The 25,039-nt window shown below is 36.5% G+C and overlaps 1 pseudogene across 1 annotated transcript in view; it reads right to left on the bottom strand.

The window, feature by feature from the left end:
* LOC143256514 (voltage-gated delayed rectifier potassium channel KCNH8-like) overlaps positions 1–24,727 on the bottom strand; it is a 91,701-nt pseudogene extending 66,974 nt beyond the window's left edge. The window contains exon 1 of the transcript XR_013031393.1: positions 24,518–24,727. The product of XR_013031393.1 is annotated as a voltage-gated delayed rectifier potassium channel KCNH8-like (transcript). The remainder of the gene's footprint in view (positions 1–24,517) is intronic.
* Between the last annotated feature and the right edge of the window lie 312 nt (positions 24,728–25,039).

Raw genomic sequence — 25,039 nt, 5'->3', positions numbered from 1 at the left:
ACCTTATCAATTTTGCTAACAAGGAGAACCTATTTTTTATTCTTCTATGATTTAAACATTGTTTTTCGTAGCTATTTCTTTAGTAAACTGATTTTTTATATGAATATCTAAATATTTGTATTTTTGAAGATGTTTCTATCTTGTGAAGACTTGACGAAATTCTAACTGCATTGGAACCAATTCGTTTTCTTCGATTAACTTCTCAGCTTTTTCTTGACGTCATCTCGAGATGGTGATATATTTTAATTTTTTTGACATGATTATGTCTTTTAACCTCAATATCATTTCGTAACGAAACTCAATTTTTATTAACTTTGTTTTTGACAAGAACTTCAGTTTATGAAAGCAGAAAACGTTTTTAGTACAGTTACTAATTTTTAGGCCTGGAACTACATGTCTTTCAAATACGTCCTAAGTACATTTAAGTCTAAAGTTTGCTAATTAAACTCAACAACGGTAGCTAAGTGTAAAAGCAACAATTATTTATTCACCGCTGTTTTCATTTATCGTTAATTTTTTTTTCATTTTATACACTGGCTAATGTTTAGTTTTATATCAAGTTTAGTTTCCTTTGAATCATTATTTGGTGTTTTATATTAAAAATAAATAGAAAAGTTGCAAATACTAAAATTAGACTTAAATGTTGCTTCATTGGACGAAAGTAATGTTGGGCATTTCATCCATCATAAAGAATGGCAAAAACTCGTTGTCCATGTTGGTGGCAATGTGGTCCAAAGTTGTGCACAGCAGACACAGAGGCATAACCTACTTGGTGTAATCGCATGTGCAGTACGCAGTCGATTCTTGCAAGTTTCAATTTTGTGTATCATGGAAAACTTGATTTCTCAGAAACTTTCATCACACAAAATAAGGAGGGATGGCTGAGGCTTTGCTTTGTGACAAGATCCAACTGTAATTTTGTGTATCATGGAAAACTTGATTTCTCAGAAACTTTCATCACACAAAATAAGGAGGGATGGCTGAGGCTTTGCTTTGTGACAAGATCCAACTGTAATTTTGTGTATCATGGAAAACTTGATTTCTCAGAAACTTTCATCACACAAAATAAGGAGGGATGGCCGAGGCTTTGCTTTGTGACAAGATCCAACTGTAATTTTGTGTATCATGGAAAACTTGATTTCTCAGAAACTTTCATCACACAAAATAAGGAGGGATGGCTGAGGCTTTGCTTTGTGACAAGATCCAACTGTAATTTTGTGTATCATGAAAAACTTGATTTCTCAGAAACTTTCATCACACAAAATAAGGAGGGATGGCTGAGGCTCTGCTTTGTGACAAGATCCAACTGTAATTTTGTGTATCATGAAAAACTTGATTTCTCAGAAACTTTCATCACACAAAATAAGGAGGGATGGCTGAGGCTTTGCTTTGTGACAAGATCCAACTGTATGTTTCATGAGAGATTAATAAGGTTTGATTTTTCGAAACCTTGCAATGTAAAGAAATATGTGTATATGTTGAAATATCGAGGGATGGTTGACTTTTAATTTGTGGCAAATTTCAACTCTTTATTTCTTGCAATTTACGAAATGCAATTCAGGATTTCAAGGCATGTTGGAATATTTACAAGAGTTTTTACGTTGGAGTAAATGTTACATTTCATCTGTAAGGGTTTTTTGTATTTCGTGCAAAGCTACTCAAGGTCTATCTGCGTTAGCCGTTCCCAATTTAGCTGTGTAAGACTAGAGGGAAGGCAGCTAGTCATCACCACCCACCGCCAACTCTTGGGCTACTCTTTTAACAACGAATAGTGGGATTGACCGTCACATTATAACGCCCTCACAGCTGAAAGGGCGAGCACGTTTGGTGCGACAGGGATTCGAACCCGCGACCCTCATGTTACGAGTCGAACGCCTTAACCCACCTGGCCATGCCCAGCTCTTCGTAAGGGACAGAATAGTGTTAATTTTATGTATTTAACTTCACAATGATTCACCTGACCTCAATGGCACACAAAAGGTTACTTGCTACCTGCTTTGATTGTCCTGGTTAATAAGATAAAGGTAACCTGTGGGGTATTGTTAGAGCCAATATACCTCTTTATTTTAAAATACACCGGATGAGTTGCGGCCTTAAAATACTATCTATGAAACTATAGTAAGAACCATCTGCATGGTTAACCTGAACAGATACCTGAAACAGGTTAACCTGAACAGAGTCTGTGAACGTTACAGCATGGTTAACCTGAACAGATAAGAACCTCGGACCGTTACAGCATGGTTAACCTGAACAGATAAGAACCTCGGACCGTTACAGCATGGTTAACCTGAACAGATAAGAACCTCGGACCGTTACAGCATGGTTAATCTGAACAGATAAGAGCCTCGGACCGTTACAGTATGGTTAACCTGAACAGGTAAGAACCTCGGACCGTTACAGTATGGTTAACCTGAACAGATAAGAACCTCGGACCGTTACAACATGGTTAACCTGAACAGATAAGAACCTCGGACCGTTACAGCATGGTTAACCTGAACAGATAAGAACCTCGGACCGTTACAGCATGGTTAACCTGAACAGATAAGAGCCTCGGACCGTTACAGTATGGTTAACCTAAACAGATAAGAACTTCGGATCGTTACAGCATGGTTAACCTGAACAGATAAGAGCCTCGGACCGTTACAGCATGGTTAACCTGAACAGATAAAAGCCTCGGACCGTTACAGTATGGTTAACCTGAACAGATAAGAGCCTCGGACCGTTACAGCATGGTTAACCTGAACAGATAAGAACCTCGGACCGTTACAGTATGGTTAACCTGAACAGATAAGAACCTCGGACCGTTACAGCATGGTTAACCTGAACAGATAAGAACCTCGGACCGTTACAGTATGGTTAACCTGAACAGATAAGAACCTCGGACCGTTACAGCATGGTTAACCTGAACAGATAAGAGCCTCGGACCGTTACAGTATGGTTAACCTGAACAGATAAGAACCTCGGACCGTTACAGCATGGTTAACCTGAACAGATAAGAGCCTCGGGCCGTTACAGCATGGTTAACCTGAACAGATAAGAACCTGAGACCGTTACAGCACACTTCCACTTCCATCCAGTCAGTGTACTAAAAGATTATAGGAATATAACTAAGCAATTAAAACTGAATAAAATACTTTTCAAGGTCTTCTGTACAATGTAATTCGACAAAAATGCATATTCTAACTGAGGAAAAAATTAGGACACCTTACCCACTAATAGCTAGTGTTATTCCTTTGGCTGAAATAACTGCAGTGAGACGCTTCTTGTAGCCATCTACCAGTCTCTGACATCGGTCTGAAGAAAGTTTGCTCCACTCCTCAATGCAGAATTCTGTCAGCTGTGAGATGTTTGAGGGGTTTCTTGCATGTACAGCCCGTTTCAAGTCACCCCACAGCATCTCAATGGGATTAAGATCTGGGTTTTGACTCTGCCATTCCAGGACTCACCATTTCTTAGTTTTCAGCTAGTCCTTGATGGATTTACTGGTATGTTTTGGGTCATTGTCGTGTTGCAGGGTCCAGTTCCGCTTCAGCTTTAATTTTCTTACAGATGGTTTCACATGTTCCTCAAGCACCCTCTGATACACAGTAGAATTCATGGAGGATTCTATGATTGTAAGCTGTCCAGGTCCTGCTGCAGCAAAGCAGCCCCAAACCATGACACTTTCACCTCCATGCTTCACAGTTGGTATGAGGTTCTTTTCATGGAATGTTGTATTTGGTTTATGCCAAACATGTCCTCTGTTCTGGTGTCCAAATAATTCAATTTTGAACTCATCTGTCTGAAGAACATTATTCCAGAAGTTCTTGTTTTTGTCTACATTCTCTCTAGCAAATTTCAATCTGGCCTTGATGTTTCTCTTAGAGAGCAAAGGTTTCCTCCTTGTACACCTCCCATGCAAGTTAAACTTATGCAGTCTCTTTCTGATTGTAGAGGCATGCACTTTCACATCAACAGTAGCCAGAGCCTGCTGTAGGTCCCGTGATGACATGTTAGGGTGTTTGGAGACCTCTTTCAGCATCTTGTGGTCTGCTCTCGGGGTGAACTTGCTTGGACGACCAGAACTGGGCATGTTGGAAATTGTTTTGAAAGCTCTCCACTTGTTGACTATTTTCCGGACAGTTGAATGGCTGATTTCAAAATCTTTTGAGATCTTTTTAAACCCCTTACTAGACTCATAAGCTGCTACAATTTTCTTTCTGAAGGCCTCAGACAGCTCTATTGCTCTCACCATGGTACTCACTCTCACTTCAACAGTCAGGAGCACATCAAACTAAATGTCTGAGGTTTAAATAGGGCAAGCCTCATTCAAAATGTTGAGTAACGATCTTCTAATCACGTGCACCTGGTGTGATACACTTGTGTGTGAGTTGAGCCATTTTAAGTGGGAATAAATGTGGGGGGTGTCTTAACTTTTTCCTCAGTTAGAATATGCATTTTTGTAGTATTACATTTACAGAAGATCTTGAAAAGTCTTTTCTTCAGTTTTAATTGTTTAGTTATATTCCTATAATCTCGACGTATTGTTAAAATTGATATTAAATATTTATATATCCAAAAATGTTACAAAAATACACAGACTTTCATAGGGTATCCTAACTTTTTCACATGACTGTATATATGTCTCATATAAGACACAATTGGATACGAGAGAACGCGCTTATAATATCGTTGAAATATGATGGGTTTCGACAATAATTTATTAGTTATTCAAGAAGTTTTGATTAAGTTGTTCAGATGACCCAAGATTTGCGGACAGAGCGTTTCTTCTTGAAGGCGTTAGTGAAAGGTGTTGTTAAGACGTAACCAAGGTTGCAAAAGGAAAGCACTTCCAAGTAGATCTAAACTCTTGTTTTGTTAAAATGGACTGGAAAATAATGAAGATGAAATAAATTAGATACTTTTTCTTTTAATTTGAGGGACCATATATAACCTGGTGACAGCATAAACCTTACTGAAGGAAACTGAATTGGTTAGGATTAAATGAAATAGAGTTAGACTAGCTTGAAGAAAACGGCCATTTCAGGTACTGGATCTATAAATCCTATGCTCGGTATAATTAACTGTCGGGTGAGAAGGAGGATAAACGTAACCCTAACCTTAGCTGCCTTACAGAGAACATAACTTAGGCATTAGCAGGAGGCATACAACTTCAGAAAGTATTGTGAAATCAGAAGCGCGTCTTGTCTAATCCTATTATGTATCATATAAGACACATACCTACATATATATAAGCAAAACACAAACAAAACTGTATAGTTTTGTATACAAACATGGCCCCAGACGTTACGTTACTTATGACTAAATGACCAAGAAAGAAAATATGAACAGAAAGTATCATGTTATAGAGTTGGTAGAAGGGTAGTAATAGAAAAGCAAGTCATCCACTGTCTCTCCACATTCAACCCCAAAGGGCATCAAACTCTTCATACACAAAAACAATACCTCAAACAGCAAATGTCTTTTGTATACTAAACAAATAGAATGAGTCATAACCCAGGCTATAATTACATGTTATGACATTTATCACAACTGGGAAAAAAAAAAAAAAATTCGGGTTTCGGCAACATTAGAAAACACCAAAACGAAATTCCATCAAGTTGTCACGTGACTAATGGAAATACTTACTTCCTGCAAGCACGCTTCTTGAACGTGCCTAAGGTTGATGTCAGCAAAGATAGGATCTTGCCAATTTGTGCAGACACGAGCGGCGTGTTCCTAGTCCATAAATTATCTTAGTTGCACGAGCAAACAAGGGTGCCAGAGAAAGCCCTTGTGTATTTATGTATTGTGTGTGAATTTTACCTTACAGAACGGTCAGAGACCTTTGTTTAGAAGACGTTTGTGGACGGGTTAGATAAAGCTCTATATGTTATTTCTAGTATGTTATTTCAATAACGAAGAGTGGCGATTACATTTTCCAACTGTGAATGCAGATAGATGCATCTTCAGCCACTATATTACTGATGGAAAACAATGGCCTTTCCTTCTGAAATAATGGCACGAAATATTGTTTGTTGGTTTTGAAATTCGCGCAAAGCTACATGAGGGCTATCTGCGCTAACCATCCCTAATTTAAAAGTGTAAGATTAGAGGGAAGGCAGCTAGTCATCACCACCCAACGTGAAAAGCAAAGGGGAGATAACCACTTGTATATCTTAGAGCTTCATTACAACAAAACCAAATTTATCTCGAGGATCTTAGTAAATGAAAAACTAATAAGGCTGTAAGGTTCATGTTTACAGTGTGCATAAAGCCAATTTGTGTTAAGCACTTCTCCCCCTGCATTTTGTGTTAAGACTTTCCTACAGCACAAAGCACAAAAAATGCACAAGTAAACAAGGAAACACAAACGACACTAATACCAATAAAAGTAAACTTGTAACGTTCTATTGAAATGGATATATTACCACCTTTCAGGCATTTCTTAAACCTAATTTAATCCCTCAGTAACACAGCAACAAATCTGAAGACGAGTATATCGCTAAAAACCGGGTTTCGATACCTGTGATGGACACAGCACAGATAGGCCAAAATGTAGCCTTGTGCTTAATTCCAAACAAACCAAAGCCTATTTAAATACATTCATGCCAATTTTTTATAAAAATAGTGAAATTGTCACTCGGGAAAAATCGTGTTCAACCTCACCTATTTTATTACATTGTTTGTTTGTCTCGTGTTGAACCTCACCTATTTTATTACGTTGTTTGTATGTCTCGTGTTAAACCTCACCTATCTTATTACATTGTTTGTTTGTCTCGTGTTCAACCTCACCTATTTTATTACAATGTTTGTTTGTCTCGTGTTGAACCTCACCTATTTTATTACGTTGTTTGTATGTCTCGTGTTAAACCTCACCTATTTTATTACATTGTTTGTTTGTCTCGTGTTCAACCTCACATATTTTATTACATTGTTTGTTTGTCTCGTGTTCAACCTCACTTATTTTATTACATTGTTTGTTTGTCTCGTGTTCAACCTCACTTATTTTATTACATTGTTTGTTTGTCTCGTGTTCAACCTCACTTATTTTATTACATTGTTTGTTTGTCTCGTGTTCAACCTCACTTATTTTATTACATTGTTTGTTTGTCTCGTGTTCAACCTCACTTATTTTATTACATTGTTTGTTTGTCTCGTGTTCAACCTCACCTATTTTATTACATTATTTTATTCGTGTTAACCTCAACGCAACACAATGGACTATAGAAGTCCGACGTTGAGAGTTACACACTGATACACATTATTCCATCTTTCATGCATATAAAACGTGATTATTCAACTTTTATTTTTATGGAACCTGATAAATTGTGATTATATGAAGATCATTTATCACAACTTGTTTTTAACTATATTACACGTAGCTTAAAGTTTTGGAAAGAGCATTAAATGCCAAAATATTCTTAATCTTAAGTTTGATGTTTAGTTTCGAAAACAAAACGTTTCAGTTTTATTGTCTCAGCGCAAAGTTACTAAATATATTATCTGCATTATGCCCACCATAGAAAATCAAGTCAATTTATTTTAGTGTTTTAGGTAGGATGGATTAAAATAACGATCATTTTATTATTTCTACTTCTGACCCAAAGCTACAAAATGGACTATTTGAACTTTTCTTACCGCTGGGGATCGAATACCGGATTTTATAGATGCAAGTCTGTAAACTCATCGATAATCTACAGGCGGGAGAGACAACTTTACTGACGGATATGTGTGTGTTACTCTGAAAAATTGTTTGTCCTGGGTCAGGTAAAAATTATAAATTATAAAAGTGCACACATAATATGCAATATCAAATTGCTGTTATTTTTTAAACGTAAAACTCTCGTTTCTCTGTTTATTTATTTTAAATAAAGTAAAGCCACAGTTGGATATCTACTCTGTCCATCGCAATAAATCGAATCCCTGAATATAGCCATATAAGTCCACAGACAAACATAAAGCAAAGCAAGAACTCCGAAAATCGACATTATCAACACGTTCTTTTCAACCAAAAACATTAGAAATCTCGATTTAACGTCTATTTCGTCTCGTACAGATTATATCTGCACATTAATCACTGGTGAATATTACATATTCATCATGGATATTATCATTCTTGATGAGAAATATCGGAAGATGTGTGAAGGAAAAGTCCAGAAAATTTCTGGATAGATAAGTCTAATGAACATTAAAATTATTCTCTGCGATCTAATCGAAAAGAAATTTTTTTTATTATTATCTTGTTTCGGTAAAACTTAAACAAAAGTAAAAATAATCGTTATATTTAAATATCTAAGTCATTTGGTTGTTTAAGACAATGGTTCCTAACCATCAATCTGCTGTTTAAATTTTACCGGTCAGAAAAACTAAGCATATAAATGATAAAACGTTTGAAACTTAATAACTTTTATTCAACTTTGATTGTTTTGTGTTTCACATGTTTGTGATTAATCGTAATTAAAATTAGTGTGTAAGTGTGGAGATTCCTGCTGCTAACACTAAACAGTTTTATATACAGTAACAAAAATTGGGGCCTAAAATAACCTTAAGTTTTACGCATTATAAAATGAAAATACGGTGAAAATGTTTTTTTTTTTAATTCTTACTGAAAACATGTCTATATTGCACACAGAAAACATGTTTTTGTGAAATATATTTTGATAAGTTATAAATGGGTGTTATGTTACCTAGAAGTGGCATTATTCAATTGAGGAGCTAACAGTGATTTATTTAGGTTGTTGCCTGGATGGAATAGTATAGAACTACAGAATATAAACACTTGTGTGTGTATTAAGCAACAAATATAGATCCTATATTATAATGTGTAACAGAGAGTTAAGCTTAATAGTTGAACTTAAGCCTATAGTCTTAAAATATTGTATCGTTTATCTACATCAACTGTTTAATCAGGTGCCTTCAGTTATGGACATTTCAACCTATTTAAAGAAGTTAAAAGTATTTTATATAAGTAAAATATCTCGAAAATACTGCAGACTTAAATTTGACGTTTTGTTTTGATGGATAAATTAATCTCTTAAGAAGATTCCTGTGGGTTTTTTTATGTATTTTTTATGTAATGTGGAATGTAACTTCATTATTAGCTATGTTTATTCATGTTCAGCTTGGGTTGTAACTTTTTATGTTTATCTTATCATGTAACTTATCTTATGTTTTTCATGATTGTTTCAACTATAAATGTTATTATGTTTTTTCATGATTGTTTCAGCATGTAACTTCATTGTTACTTATGTTTTAATTCTTAGCTGAGAATGCACTTCTTCGTGATAACGTTAAAAATCTTTGAATGGTTATAAAAGTAATGTTAATGAACCTGAAATTAATGAACACATTACAGTAGTAACAAATGTAGATATAAAAAGAAATTTTATAATTAATTTATATAAAACACTGGATATTAAAAAAAATCTAATTTAACCCTGCTATCAACATCAATCCAGAAAGTGAAATCCGTCAACAACAACAGTTTGTAAACAGTTCGGAACAGAAACGTCTGACAATCGATAAAGCACCCACAACATTCTGATAAAAATAATCAAAGCTTGGAGACTAAAAGTCTATCTTAGTAATATTAAGCTTTGGCATAATACTTAATATAGATATATTTCATCCTCTCAGAAAGTTTTCACCACGTGTATCAACTATGAAGAATTTAAAATTGTGGATCAACAAGGAATTAATTCGCTCATTATAAACCATCAATAAAATATTCAGTTTCTCACAAGATAGAAGACTTAGTACTGTTTATAAGTTTCTAAAACTTTTGCATATAAATCATTAATTGTAATAATCATTTGTAATTACCCTTATTATAAATTGTATTGCTGTTTGTAGTTTCAGTAGTTTCATTAATACTAATTTCCATTATTTTTCTACTTCAGCTAGATGTAGTTTTGTTGGATATAAGCATTCGTTTCTTTGTTTTACTCTATACACATTGACCAGTAGTCTAGTGACGATGCACTCATTAAAATGTAAACTTATTGTAATAAAATCACTTTTCAATTTCCATAAAATTCTTCAGTTTATGTGTGTTTTTTTTTAATTTCGCGCAAAGCTACACGAGGGCTATCCGTGCTAGCCGTCCCTAATCTACCAGTGTAAGACTAGAGTGAAGGCAGCTAGTCATCATCATCCACCACCAACTCCTGGGCTACTCTTTTGTCAACGAATAGTGAGATTGTCCGTCACGTTATAACGTCTCCACGGTTGAAAGGGAGAACACGTTTGGTGCGACATAGATTCGAACCCATAACCCTCGGATTACGAGTCGAACGCCTTAACCCACATGGCCAAGCCACGCCCTTTAGTTTATGAAGAAGTTCTAAAAAAGCATACTTCAGTCTGGGACTTACGAGTTGAAGAATCATTACTCAGAAAAAACCACTAGCAAGTATAGATTGTAATCGTATTAGTGCTTGTTTTCTCAACTTAAAAAATGAATCAATTTTGCCCTAACGATGCCAGTTTGTACGAATTTAAATGCACGTAATTGCCGTGATTATAGCTCACACAGCTGTGCCTTTACCTCGTGCTTTTACCATCAAAGTTTGTTGTTGTTTTTTTTAACAGAAGACGTGACGTTTTTCATAATGTTGATGGTATATGATCTCATAAAATTCCCTTATTTTCTGCTAATTCATTGAGCTTTGAAAGTAAGTTTTGAAAAGCTATCCTTCTGTGGTTATTAAAACACAATTTTAATTTTCTTTACTTTCACCATTACTTTCACCACTATTATCAAACAATGAATTTTAAATTAAAATAATGTGGTTAGTTAACTAACGGCCCGGAATGGCCAGGTGTGTTAAGGCGTTCGACTCGTAATCTGAGGGTCGCGGGTTCGAATCTCCGTCGCACCAAAATGCTCGCTCTTTTAGCCGTGGGGGCGTTATAATGTGAATGTCAATCCCCTTATTCGTTGGTAAAAGAGTAACCTAAGAGTTGCCGGAGGGGGCCTGCCTTCCCTCTAGTCTTATATTGCTAAGATAGGTACAGCTAGCGCAGATAGCCTTCATGTAGCTTTGCGCGAAATTCAAAATAACCAAATACACTAATTAACTATCACAATACATGTAACTTAATGAGCTTTCTATTCTTTTAAACAATTATTTTTATACATGGAAAAAGTAGCTACAATTGATATGAGTTTTTATTCCAACATGTCCAATGTCCCTGTATTATTATTTTTTTATAAACTCGTTTTCCATATAACAGAAATTATAAAAACGAATATTAGACTTGCGTAGAAACACTAGTGTGTCTTTGAAGAAACTGGATGTAAAAATCAAACCTTTTGGTTAATTCCAAGCTATGTATAAAAAATATACCTTAAAGCAAATATTTATGTATATATTGAATCTTATCATAGAAACTCTCTCTTTCCATATAATGGCGAATGTTACGTTCATTTGTCTAATTTGTTTATCAAAACTAATAGTACTGTCTTCTGGTGAAACTAATTTGTTTGTTTTTTAATTTCGCGCAAAGGTACACGAAGGCTATCTGCGCTAGTCGTCCCTAATTTTGCAGTGCAAGACTAGAGGGAAGGCAGCTAGTCATCACCAGCCCCCGCCAACTCTTGGGCGATTTTTTTTATCAACGAGTAGTGGAATTGACCGTCACATTTTAACGCCCCCACGGCTGAAAGGGCGAGCATGTTTGGTGCGACGGGGATTCGAACCTGCAATCCTCGGATTACGAGTCGAGTGCCTTAACCACCTGGCCATGCCGGGCCCCACTGAGTTGAATTGGTACTTTATGTGTGTATGAAAAGGCAGACAAATCTTAATATGATACTTACTTCACTAACTTTCCACTGAATTGAATTGGTACTCTATGTGTGTATGAAAAGACAGACAAATCTTAATATGATACTTACTTCACTAACTTTCTACTGGGTGGATTGACAATTGTGTATTTTTAGCAAAGCCATATGCTGCGTCAATCGAGGGAAATGAACCGCTGATTTTAGCGTTATAGACAGACTGTAAATCGGGGGTCGTGTGTGAGAAAGGTGGAAAATGAAATAATTATTTTTCCTGACTTACTGTTCCACCGGACTAAATTGAATCTGTTCCGAATTAGCAGTGTAAGACAAGAGAAAAGGCATCTAGTCAGCACCACCCACCGCCAACTCTTGGGCTACTCTTTTCCAACGAATAATGGGATTGACCGTCACATTATAACCCGCGACTGAAAGGGCGAGCATGTTTGGTGTGGCGGGGATTCAAGCCCGCGACCCTCAGATTACGAGACAAGTTCCTTAGCCACCTGGCTATGTCGGTCCTGTTAGAAATGCCTGTAACTTACAGTGTTAAATATGTGTTACGGAATTCCTGTCTTTTCTCTAAATGTGTTGAAGATTCTCGAGCGTAAGCATCAACGATGTACTCTATGTGTAAGTAGAATACTGTTGCCAACTGAACTTTCCAGAGCCTCGCCTAAAGTTTATAAACTGACACATCAGGAGACCGTTATATGTTGTTGGTTTGCTACAGTTAGTATACTATAAATCTTGGAAGCTGTAACTCTGATAAATGCTTATTAATTGGAAACTACAGATAATTTGACCAGGAATGTTTGTCGAGTTTAAACATTACAAACCGTTCAACTTTCGACGTTAATACTTCTACGAGGACATTAATTTTTTTTTGTTGGGAAAAAAAGATCACGTGTGAAAACCTAGCTGGCTCTTCGTCAAGAGAAGTGCATCTGTGTATAAACATAGAATTAATTCGTTAATTGGAAACCGTCGAAAAATATTCAGTTGCAGACCAGATACAAGACTCATTATTGTTTATAAGTTTGTAAAACTTTTGCATATAAATCATTATTTGTAACAGCTACTTGTAATAACCGGTGTTTCCAATTGTACTGATGTTTGTATATTAAAATATATTTATGTTAAAAAAGAAAATTGTATCAGTTGAGTTGGCAAATATGATAAATATGATACATATCAACATTCAATTAATTTATGAATTAAAATTAAAATGTCCAGCTATTTGAAATCGCAATATGTAACATAAGAATTCGGAGACTTGTCTTAGATAAGTTGTAATAGATAACAAAATTTATGTTATTATATACTCTTTAAAAAAAGAAACGCAAAAGGGATATTTTTGTTATTTTAAAGATAAATATATGTAATAACGTTACAAGCTCAGAGTATGTGATGTTACACGTGTTAAGGCATTGATTGTCAGACCAAAATGACAATAAAAGTTGTGCACTTTGAAAACGGAGGAAAACATCGGATTTTTCGGCAAAACGCATTCGTGTCCAATAAATTTGTTTGAGAGATCTGCATGTTCTGCAAGTGCAACATGTGCAAAATCCCTATAAAAGTGACGGGTTCTCGGTTTCCATAGCTCAGTGTTAAGCCACCGACACGCAATATAGTTACGCCAAGACTGACTGAAGAACAACGCAACAACGCCATTGGTCGCTGGAAGCAGGCGAATCTCGATAAGATGTTGTCAGAGCTGTGAATGTCAACCCAAGCACCATAACAAGGCTATGGAATCGTCACCAACAACATGGATCAACTCGTGACCGTCCACGATCTGGCAGATCTCGTGTGACCACGCCCGCACAAGATCACTACATCCGGTTACGTCACCTTCGGGATAGGACCACCACTGCGACGTCTACTGCCTCAACCATACCAGGGCTGCGTAGGATTTCCGATCAGACCGTACGCAATTGTCCACGAGTTGCAGGAATCCGACCTCGACGTCCAGTCAGAGGCGTCATCCTCACCCAGCAACATCGTCAAGCACGGCTGCAGTGGACTCGGGCACATTGGGTATGGCCTCATCGACGATGGAGGCATGTTTGGTTCAGCGATGAATCACGTTTTATGCTTCGTAGGCAGGATGGAAGAACCCGTGTTTACCGTCGCCGAGGTGAACGTTTTGCAGCAAACTGTGTGCAGGAAGTTGACAGATTTGGTAGTGGCAGCGTCATGATGTGGGCTGCCATCGCCTACAATGCCAGAACAGACCTTTTGCACATTCGAGGGAATCTTACGGCTCAACGATACGTCGACGAGATTCTTAGGCCCCATGTGCAACCCATCATGGTGAACGTCAACGACGTTTTTCAACATGACAATGCCCGTCCTCACACAGCCCGACTCACCACTATCTTCTTGAGACACCACAACATCAACGTTCTTCCATGGCCCTCCAGATCACCAGATTTAAACCCCATCGAACATCTTTGGGACGAGTTGGACCGAAGTCTGCGACGGCGACAACCTCAACCGCAGACTATACCTCAGCTTGCAGCAGCTTTGCAGGCTGAGTGGACAGCCATTCCACAGGATGTGATTCGTCATCTCATCGCTTCCATGGGCAAGAGATGCCAAGCAGTTATTGATGCTCACGAGGGGCACACTCGTTATTGACGTTGAGTGACGTTAAACTTCAACTAGTGAGCGTGGACTTCACCTTTGCACACTTTGGATGTTCAACAGTGAATGTGCAAATTTTCACACATATCCTACAGAACTACCCAGAATAAACTTTTTCCTTTTTTTTTGAAGAGTATACTTATATTAAATCATATAAACCTTCATAACCATATCATGGAATTATTACAAGTTTAAAAACAAATGTTTGATGTCCGCTTTCTAGATATATTTAAAGTATTATAAAGAGGAAAACTTGGAAACATGTTAAACCAGAATCACCCAAAGTGTGTTTTCGTGTTGTTACACTTTCCTGTCAACAATCGTTTATTCTGCAATAGCAAATAACATTATTTTATTAATTTACATCTTAATTTCGAAAAGGTATTAATATGCTCGGTGGCTAGGCCTGGTGGCTAGAACGCTTAACTTTTAATCTGAGGGTTGCAGGCTTGCATCCCTGTCGACTTTTAACGATGGGGACGTTATTATGTGAAAGTCAATCTCACTATTCGTTCTTAAGTGAGTGGTGTTGACTAGATGCGTTTCTTCTATTTTATCACTGTTAAATCAGGGACGGCTAGCACAGACAGGCCTCTTGTAGCTTTTAAAACAAACGAAGCCAATAAAGTTCCCAGTGACTTCATTGACTTATAATGCGAAACTTTTGGAGTCGATACCCGCTGTGGTTGCGGCATATAAGCCCATTATATAGCTTCATGCTTACAAAGGAACAAACAAACAAACATGTATCAATCATAAAACAGAAAAAAATTGTATTACAATTAGTTCCATAAAGTTTCACCAGGAGCGTCAGGTTTCTCTTTCTTTCAACTTTTCGTGATAACCGTAATTTAATAACACTTTGTGTTCTAAAGAAAAGCTTACACTTGCTACTTGTTGTTGGTAAATACAAAATCACACAATATTCTATCTTGTAATAGACGATTTTTAGCTCCATAAGCCTAACATACAGTTAGAGTGGATAGGTGGAGTGAGTGAGTTCATTGCTAGTGTATTAGTGTTTGTTCTTAAATTTCGCGCAAAGCTACTCAAGGGCAATCTGCTCTAGCTGTCCCTGATTTAGCAGTTTAAGACTAGAGGGAAAGCAGCTAGTTATCACCACCCACCGCCAACTCTTGGGCTACTCTTTTACCAACAAATAGTGGGATTGACCGTCACATTAAAACGGGCGAGCATGTTTGGCGCGACGGGCATGCGAACCCGCGACCGTCAGATTACGAGTCGCACGCCTTAACCCCCCTGGCCATGCCGGGCCGCTCTATTGTATTAACTTATCGTTTATTAAAACTATTACTTATAATGCTACAAGTTTAAAAAACAACCTACATCAATACAATTTAGGCTTCGTAAAGACTCATATAAAAAAAACAGAAACTTTTGCAGTCAAACTGAGTTCAATGTTTACGATGAAAATGAACATTTTAATTGATATGAAAGTGATAATAAAAACGAATTATTAAAACAGACTAATTCTGTGTATCTCACAAAATATTTTCTGCTGGTATTATACTCAAAAATAAGTGATATCTCGTTAACAAAAAAATACTAGAAATAAAAGAAAATTACATAAAAGAAACTTTTGTTTCTAAGCCAGCAGGGGGCGTCGAATCAAATTTTCTAAAATATGAGTAAATATTTGCTGTGACAAGTGAAGTATTTTAATAATATTTATTATATGTTCCTGTTTACAGCAACGTGTCATGACTTTATTTTAATAACTCGTTTGATTTGATTAAGTATTTGTATAGCACCGGTCGTACAATTAAAGGTTCACTTGAAGAACACTTCCCCCGGACATGACCAAATACCAAATATTATTCTGAAAAAAAGCTCCACTCTCCAATTACAACACCTCACAAATATCATGAACATTTCACTAGCGACCGGATACTACCCTGACAAGTGGAGAAAAGCCATCATAACAACGATCCCTAAGAAACAAACTAATAGAACTAATCCAGATAATTTCCGCCCCATCAGTCTGTTAAGCTGCCTTGGCAAACTGATGGAGAGAATTATCTCCAACCGTCTCTTCCATTTTTGCGAATCGAATAACATCCTTCCAGAATCTCAAAATGCCTCCAGAAAAATAGGCAAACAACAGATCACCTCACACGACTCACCGAATCAATCTACAAAGCTTTCAACAACAATCAAGTAACCATCGGGGTATTCCTAGATGTCAAAAAAGCATTCGACAGCGTATGGCACAATGCCATCAAATACAAACTAAATCACCTGCAAATAAATCCACGATAGTTAAATGGATTTCAAATTTCTTAACCAATAGAACAGCACAAGTAAAAGTCAATAAAACTATATCCAAATCATTTAATATAACTGCAGGAGTGCCCCAAGGATCAGTCCTCTCTCCACTTCTATACATAATTTTCGTCAGTGACATACCTTTTCCAAATCTAACATACACACACAATTCACAATACGCAGACGACATCGCTATCTGTAGCACCTCCAGAAACCCAGTAATGGCCATGTCTCGCGTACAAGAATCACTAAACAACGTCTCAACATGGAGCAACAAGTGGAGAGTCGTGTTAAATCCAACCAAAACACAAGCAATCACCTTCTATAGGAAATTAAAAAAGCAAAGAAAAAATCTAGAAAAAGTAAAACTATCACTCGGAAACACAACCATTAACATGAGCAAAAACATCACATTCCTTGGCATCACTTTCGACACAAAACTAACATGGAAAAAACATATAAACAATATACACTCATCAATCAGAAAAAGGATTTCACATCTAATGACTATAACCGGTAAACAATCGAAATGCTCACCAAACACCATTATACAAATATACAAGGCTTACATCCGTCCACTAATAGAGTACGGATGTCAAGTAACATACAATATGTCAAACAACACACTCCAGAAAATCCAAGTTCAACAGAACAGAATATTAAGATCTGCATTCAGTCTACCGTCATTCACGCCAACAAATTATATGCATCAAATTAGCAATTTACCAACAATAAGAGATAGAATAACGGAAATATCACTTAAATATTATCTAAAAGCAGAAAATAGAAACAAACTAACGGCATCACTATACAAATTATCCAGTGCACCAACAAAATACATTTCACCTTACAACATATTTCAAGAATCACAAATTACTCAACAAAGAATGTAAATAAATAAATCCATGTCATTAACATGTATTCCTTTTTCTTTTCTTTTTTTCAGATACCGGGCACACGACAGGCAAAACTTCCGGCGCCTGTCCTGTGAAAGTGGGTTTTCTCGGGGCACTCCCGTTTCCCCCCACAGCAAAAAACTTAGGCATTGGATTTATAGATCCCAGGCAACTTTATTGCCAGACCCTGAGTCGTGCCGTTTGATTTGATTTGATTTGATTTGATTTGAATTCTATTCATGTTGACATTTGCTTGACTTCTTCCTTTCGGGACAGGTCTCGGCCTTTCTTTCCGGTGCTGCCTTTGCCTCCACCCAAGACAACATTTAGAGAGACATCCTCCACCCAAAGAGTTAAAAATAATAGCAATAATTAATTTAAAAAAAACACAAAAAAACAACTTATTCCCTAATAACAATTCACGAAAGGGGACGAAGAGGAACCACAACGTTCCTGAACACCCCAGTTGGAGAAAGAACTCTTCTGATTTCTCTCTCTCTAAACTAAACCCCTGCCACATTAGTTTGAGTTTGAGTTTTATTAAAGGTTCTGTGTTATCAAGTTGAACAGTGTTACCAAGGTTTAGTCATATCTCTGGAATCATTATGCCTAGATTTAACGTATATCGTGTATATATGTATATATATTTAACCCTCCAGTGGCACAGCAACACGTCTGCGGAATCACTTCCTTACAAACCGGGTTTCAGTAACCGTGATAAGCAGAGAACAAGTAATTCTTTGAGTAACTTTGTGTCTACTTACAAACACGTGAATGTAATCTTTCATTCACTGGTAAAATCACTTTTATAATTTTATTTTCAGGTATTTCCGACTGGTAATTTGAATATTTGAAATTAGCTAAATATGGACATACAAGCAGTGAAGCTTTGTTCCAAGCCTCGTTTCTTAAAGTATTTTTTTTTATATTCTGTTGTTGTTTTTTATATGTCTATGTATTCCATGACTATTCGGTCGTCTTTGATTTATTTGTAGCTAATGTGTTTTTATAGATATTGATAATAAAGTTCTATAACAAATAAAGGAGAAAAAATCATATCCCAAATACAGCCTACCCTATTATCGATTATCTTACGTACTCAAAAGTTTAAGTCACAATCATTTACCGTTTCGCAGAAGGGGAAAAGATATTCCCACATCAATAAGCGAATTTGTTTCGAACTTCGCACAAAAATACACGAGGGCTAACTGCGCTAGCCGTCCTTAATTTAGTAGTTAAAGACTAGAGGGAAAGCAGCTAGTCGTCACCCACCTGATCTACTCTTTTGCCAATAAACAGTAGAATTGACCGTAACTTTTTGACGTTTCCATGGCTGAAATGACAAGCATGTTTGGCAGGACGAGAATTCCAGCCTGCGACCCTTAGAGTGCGAGTCAGTATATATATTGAGAGAAAATATATTTCTATTTAACAATTTGGGATTACACTGAAATACATTTGTGACAATTCTATTAAAACGTTCAGGTCCAATTATTATTTTTTTATAAACAAATATTAGGATGTTTCTTTACTTGAATCAAACACAAACTAATGTTTACTTTTCACAGCAACTGTGTCAACGCAACGTTTTTATCTTTATCAAATTTTCACGAACTATTGAAACTTATTCAATTTTTCACGTTATTAAGTAATAACAAAGTGTATGGTTCTTAGACGAAGAATGTTTATAAATCATTACAGCTCTTTGTCAGTCGGTGTTTTTGGAAGATTTTCACGAGAACGCTTATCAGTGTTGTTTTTAAGATATTGAATACTGTTATTTTTCTGTTAGTCGTTGAGATCAGAATTCAAGCGACGAGAAACGAGACGTATTGATTGTCATAGTACTCGTGTAACGATTTAATGTCTCGAGCTTCACGCTTTGGCTGAGAGGTGCTAACGTTAAAATACTTTCAAACCAATAACGGGTAAAGTGATGCTTGTGTTTAACTATCCTATTTTACTGTTTAAAACAACGCTTTCAATTGAAACATGTATTGCAGCTTGTTTCCGTACAAGGCACTTCCGTATTTGATTTATTCCATTCTTACGCATGTATTATTCAGGGCCGTAGATAAGTTTTATCACTCGGGGAAGGTGAAGAGTTGGGTGCTTTTCTCCCCAACACTTACCGCGTAAAGTACGGTTCAGAAATATAAACGTTTTATCACAATTCTACTGTCTTGTGGTTCGTTCCATTTCTTTTCCCTTTCTAATGTTCGTAACTAATCATATTGCGTAGGCAGTTTCCGAATCAAAATGTGATTTTGGAATCGGGATTTTTAAAAATAGAACTGAAACATAAAAACTTATATAATAATATATCTTTCACCACAACACCTGCTATCCATATAGTTTGATAATTCTCTCACCAGAACATCTGCTATCCACATATTGTGATAACTTTTTTATCACAACACCTGCTATCCATATATCATAATAACACTTTTACCACAACACATGCTATCCATATATTATAATAGCTCTTTCACCACAACAGCTGCTATCCATATATAATAATAACGCTTTTACCACAAACCTGCTATTCATAAATTATGATAACTCTTTCACCACAACACCTGCTATCCATATATCATAATAACACTTTTACCGCAACACCCGCTATCCATATATATAATAACTCTTTTACCAACACCTGCTATCCATCATAATAACTTTTCAACACAACATGCTACCCATATCACAGTAACTCTTTACCACAACACCTGCTATCTATATATCATCATAACTCTTTCGTCACACCACCTGCTATTCATATATAATAATAACTCTTTTTACACAACACCTGCTATTCATATATCATAATAACTCTTTTGCCACAACACCTGCTATCCATATATTATAACAACTCTTTTACCACAAACCTGCTATCCATATATTATGATAACTCTTTCACCACAACACCTGCTATTCATATATAATAATGACTCTTTTTACACAACACCTGCTATCCATATATCATAATAACTCTTTTCACCACAACACCTGCTATCCATATATAACTTTGCCATAACACCTAACAATCCATATGTTATGACAACTCTTTCACCACAACATCTCATATCCATGTATCATATAACTTTTACCACAACACCCTATCCATATATCATAATAACTCTTTTGCCAGAACACCTGCTATGCATATATCATAATAACTTTTGCCACAACACCTGCTATGCATATATTATGATAACTCTTTCACCACAACACCTGCTATCCCTATATTATAATAACTCTTTTACCACAACACCTACTATACATATATCATAATAACTCTTCTACCACAACATCTGCTATCTATAGATCATCATAACTCACAACAACACCTGCTATTCATATATATAATCGCAACACCTGCAATCCATGTATCACAATAACTCTTTACCACAACACCCGCTATCCATATATCATAATAACTCTTTTGCCACAACACTGCTATGCATATGCTAATGCACCTGCTAACACCTATACACCTGCTGTATCATAACTTTACCACAACACCTGCTATCCATATATTATGATAACTCTTTTGCCACAACACCTGCTATGCGTATATATTATGATAACTTTCTTTCACCACAACACCTGCTATCCATATATATATTATAATAACTCTTTTCACCACAACACCTGCTATTCATATATAATAATAACTCTTTTACCACACCAACATATATCATCATAACTCTATCCATATATCGTAATATTCTATATAATTGCCACAACATCTGCTATCCATATATCACAATAACTCTTTTACCACAACTTATCCCGCTATCCATATATCATAATAACTCTTTTACCACAACACCTGCTATGCTATCCATATATTATAATAACTCTTTTACGATAACAACTGTTATCAATATATCATAATAACTCTTTTACGATAACAACTCTTATCAATATATCATAATAATTCTTTTACCATAACACTTGCTATCACAGTGTTACACAGCTATACAAATCGTCTTATTTTACTAGTTGCAGCTGTTTTAACATCTCATAACGTTCACCTTCCCTCAATAAACAAAACAATAAATGTATGATATAAACGGCCAGAGACTAGAAAACGTTAAGTATATATATATATACATATAGCTTAGGAGTTGCCATAAAGGTTGTTTAACTCTCATGAGTAGGCGATTAAATCAGTACTATATAACACTGACGAAAGTAAATATAACCAAAATTGAGGTGTGTATATGGTGAGATTCCCACCAAAAGAGAAAATCGTCTATTGTTATTCCTTGTCATTGTCCATTACTCCATAAAAGAATACGAAAAGGAAATAAAATGATCCATTGTTATTGATCGTGTTTCGTCCCCCGCTGGTACAGTGGTAAGACTATGGATTTACAACGCTAAAATCAGGGGTTCGATTCCCCTCGGTGGATACAGCAGATAGCACGATGAGGCTTTGCTATAAGAAACTACACACACACAGAAACACCTTGCCATAATCCATTAATCCATAACGGAATCTATATATAGCACACGGTTTGGAATCATTATGTTAAATTTTACTTTGTTTTCTTTAAAGAAAGCCATTTTTGTTTTGAATTTCGCGCAAAACTACTGGAGGGCTATCTGCGATAGCCGTTCCTAATTTAGTAGTGTCAGACTAGAGGGAAGGCAGCTAGTCATCACCACCCACCGCCAACTCTTGGGCTACTCTTTTACCAACGAATAGTGAGATTGACCTGTCACATTATAACGCCCCCTCGGCTGAAAAGGCCATCATGTTTGGTGCGCCCAGGATTTGAACCCGCGACCCTCGGATTACGAGTCGAACGCCTTAACACGCTTGGCCATGCCGGACCAACTCTTTAAAAGAAGAAAACCTCTGTTTCTAAAGATATATTTTCATTATGGGGATTAGAATCCATATCAACTTCAAGAAGTAAATTTTACTTATTGCCTAAAGAAGTGTCTCCTTCCTGAACCCAGACTTTTATAATCGCTATTTCTTTCGTTAAAAACCAACTACCTTCAAACAACAAGCACGAGACAGTTTCAGCTCCGTCTTTTATTGTCTATTGGTTTTTGTCCCTTATTTTCTTTCGTTTTGTTCTTCGTCTAGTTATGTGAAGTTACTGTATTACGAATCTATTGGGAATTGGGCTCATGGTACGTCTCTGTTTTATATATCACTGAGATTAACGTTGAAATTGTTTTATATAGCTGATGATTCATTTTAATTATTACGAGCCTCAGTGTTCCGTTTATTGACTTCCGACATTCATTATTGTTAGTCAGTTTATTACTTAGAGTTTAGATTATAAGTTATTTGTTATATTGCCTCAGTTCCACCTGTATTTTTCTTCTTCTGAAGTTCCTCGGACGTTCGGAACTACAAACATAGTTACTCTTAAATGTACTTTTCATTAGTACGTATTTACACTTTAGTTCAGAAACATAAAAAGATCGAATAAAATAAAACAGTCAACGTATTTGTGTTTGTTTGTATTTTCTGTTTCCTTTTCTGCTCCTTCCCCCCAAATGGCAGAGTGGTATGCCTTCAGACTTACAACGTTAAAAACTGAATTTTGATACCCGTGGTAAGCAGAGCACAAATAATTCATTATGTAGCTTCGCACTTAAGCATAAAAATTATAAGACCCGGTATGGCCAGATGGTTAGGGTACTCGACTCGTAATCAGAGAGCAGCGGGTTCGAATCTCCACCACACCAAACTTGCTTGCTCTTTCAGCCGTGAGAGGTTATAACGTGCGATCGATCCCACTATTTGTTGGTAAAAGATTAACCCAAGAGTCAGCTGTGAGTGGTGATGACTAGCTGCCTTCCCTCTAGTCTTACAATATTAAATTAGGAGTGGCAAGTGCAGATAGCCTTCGTGTAGCTTGGTGCGAAATTGAAAAACAACAACAAACAATTATTTTGTTTTGATTAAATAAGGATTGGAGCAAGTAAACTGAAACTTGGTTTAAAACACGAGAAATGCGCTGTTCTTACAGTCCATGAAAAAGCAGGCCTACAGTTTGGATTTAACACTGCAGTAGACCAACAGTTTGGATCTAGCACTGCAGCAGGCCTACAGTTTGGATATAACACTGCAGTAGACCAAGAGTTTGGATCTAACACTGTAGAAGGCCTACAGTTTGGATCTAACACTGCAGTAGGCCTACAGTTTGGATCTAACACTGCAGTAGGCCTACAGTTTGAATCTAACAATGCAGTAGACCAACAGTTTGGATCTAACACTGCAGTAGACCAACAGCTTGGATTTAACACTGCAGTAGACCAACAGCTTGGATTTAACACTGCAGTAGACCAACAGTTTGGATCTAACACTTCAGTAGGCCTACAGTTTGGATCTAACACTGCAGTAGACCAACAGCTTGGATTTAACACTGCAGTAGGTCTACAGTTTGGATCTAACACTTCAGTAGGCCTACAGTTTGGATCTAACACTGCAGTAAGCCTACAGTTTGGATCTAACACTTCAGTAGGCCTACAGTTTGGATCTAACACTGCAGTAGGCCTACAGTTTGGATCTAACACTGCAGTAGGTCTACAGTTTGAATCTAACACTGCAGTAGGTCTACAGTTTGGATCTAACACTGCAATAGGTCTACAGTTTGTATCTAACACTGCAGTAGGCCTACAGTTTGGATCTAACACTGCAGTAGGTCTACAATTTGTATCTAACACTGCAGTAGGCCTACAGTTTGGATCTAACACTGCAGTAGGTTTACAATTTGTATCTAACACTGCAGTAGACCTACAGTTTGGATCTAACACTGCAGAATAAACGTTTACCGGAACAGTTTAGTTCCGGTTATTGCCTTTTCACTGCAATCAACAAAACACCAGTAACGGACAACTAGGAAAATAATCAGACAATGTTTAAAAATAACAAAATTTGACTTACGAGTTCCATCAAAACGAGTGGCGATTGTATCCAAAAAGGTGTTCTGTGGAGCAAGAAGTCCTTTCCTGGGTGGCATCTGTTGAAATTGTTGATGTTCGGACGAAACGTCACAATATACTAATTTGGTTTAGGTTTTGTTTCTTGCAGTTAGAGGCCAGTACATAATCCTGTTTCGTCGAATACGATGACCCAGGAACTAAAACTTTTAACTTTTTTTTTTTCCAAGCTGGCAAACAATTTTCTAGAAGAAGTATATTTATAATTCTTATTAGCATGAAGATTTATACGCTGAAATTATATTAATTTTTAAAAAAAAAACGCCAAACAAGAAAAATCAATTTTTTTATAGTAAACACGTAAGAACTACACTTCTCAACTTCTTAGTAGCAATTTTGATCGTACTCTTCTGTTTTGAATTTAACGCAAAGCTACACGAGGGATATCTGAGTTAGGCGTTCATAATTTAGCATAGTAAGACTGGAGGTAAGGCAGCTACTCTTCGCCACGCACCGCCAACTCTTG

The sequence above is a fragment of the Tachypleus tridentatus genome, chromosome 7 (assembly GCF_004210375.1).
Source record: "Tachypleus tridentatus isolate NWPU-2018 chromosome 7, ASM421037v1, whole genome shotgun sequence".
Lineage (NCBI taxonomy): Eukaryota > Metazoa > Arthropoda > Merostomata > Xiphosura > Limulidae > Tachypleus > Tachypleus tridentatus.
Note: the sequence above shows the minus strand (reverse complement) of the source record. Positions and strands in the feature narration are given on the sequence as shown.